Below are 1,768 nucleotides of genomic sequence, written 5' to 3'. Positions count from 1 at the left end.
GTTTCTGTTTCTGCTTATAGGCGAAGTCCTACAACTCATGATCAGATCTGCTTGCAACCAGGGGCTGTTTAAGGGCATCCGGCTGGCAAAGTCCAATCAAAATCTTTCTCTCCTTCAATTTGCGGATGACGCTTTAATATTCGGCAAATGGTCGCGTAAKAATTTAGTAACTCTTACTAATATTCTTAATTGCTTTCATGAAGTTTCAGGACTGCGGATWAATTTATCCAAATGCAACCTWTTTGGTATTGGAATTCCGGAAGCGGAGGTCAACAATATGGCAGGTATGTTAAAATGCATGGCCTCTTCTTTTYCCTTCACATATCTGGGGCTCCCTGTTGGGGGTAACATGAAGAAAAAAGCTTCATGGTCGGTTGTTAAAGACAAATTCCTCAAGAAACTGTCAAACTGGAAGTCAAAATACCTTTCCATAGGCGGAAGATTTACTCTGATACAGTCGGTGCTATCTTCCCTTCCGCTGTTCTACTTCTCGCTCTTCAAAGCGCCCAAGCCAATCATCAACAATTTGGAATCCATAAGGAGAAGATTTTTTTGGGGACATAAGGAGGGGGAAAACAAAATGCATTGGGTCGCTTGGGAGAAAATTCTGTGCTCAAAGTCAAATGGTGGTTTAGGAGTTGTCTGTTTAAAAGTTAAAAATGATGCTTTGTTAGCTAAATGGGTCTGGAGGTTCCTGTCTAGTTCTAATGCCACATGGAAAGATGTTATTTCTGAATTTTATGGCGAGGATGGRGGTCTCTTTTCTAATAGGCCTTTGGCTGGAAATAGTGTATGGGTATCTATAGTCAACACTTGCAGAAATGTGACAGTGGCAAATCAGAWTGTTATTCAATCGTTTASGAAACAGATTGCTAAARAATCCAACTCTCTCTTTTGGAATGATGCAAGCATTGGTCAAGGGTCAAAGTTGAAAGATATATTTTCTAGACTTTATGCTTTGGAAAGGGATAAAAACGCCGTCTTCAAAGATAGATGGACTTATACTAATGGTTCTTGGTCTGGTGTTTGGGACTGGAATACAACGGTTAGAGGAAGAAGCTTAGATGATCTTCTAGCTTTAAAAAGGCAACTCTCTCAAAMGCATTTTAATACTTCGGRCGAGGATGTGTGGTCTTGGAATTGGCACAAAAAAGGGATTTTCACGGTAAACCACATGTCAAAGTTAATCCAAGGGCTTGCTGATTCRAATGGTTYAAGCAACGAACCATGTTTTTGGARCCCTTTAATTCCGAAGAAGGTAAACATTTTCATTTGGCGCTTCCTTAAAGAAGCCATTCCTGTAAGATTTAACCTATCAAAAAGAGGGATTCAGGTACAGTCTTTGGAGTGCATCCTGTGTGAAAAAGGTGTTGAAACAATGGATCATTGTTTCTTTTCTTGTTCGGTGGCAAACATTCTTTGGAGGAAAATTTGGGCTTGGTGGGATCTTCAAGCTCCACAACTTTCTTCGGTGGCTGATTTCAAAATGCTAATCAATCAAGTAGGATCTCTTCGCAAGGTTGGTGTGATTTTTTTATCAGTTTGTGCTGTGGCTCTTTGGCATCTTTGGAAGTGGCGGAACGAAATTCTTCATGCTGAGGATGGGGTAAAATCTAAAAAAAAAAAAGATGAAGACCCTTTCCCGTGTATTCAAAACGTCTCGAAGCTTTGGATGGGGATCAGGAATTGTAAATTCCATCTTGATTGGGATGTTTGGTCTTCCTCTCCCTATTTTATTTAGTCTTTGTTTAGTCTTTCCGTTTTGTTT

Source organism: Cynara cardunculus, assembly GCF_001531365.2.
Source record: "Cynara cardunculus var. scolymus isolate 2C chromosome LG 3, CcrdV1, whole genome shotgun sequence".
Classification (NCBI taxonomy): Eukaryota; Viridiplantae; Streptophyta; class Magnoliopsida; order Asterales; family Asteraceae; genus Cynara; species Cynara cardunculus.
The sequence above is the reverse complement of the archived record's forward strand: the minus strand, read 5'-3'. Positions refer to the sequence as shown.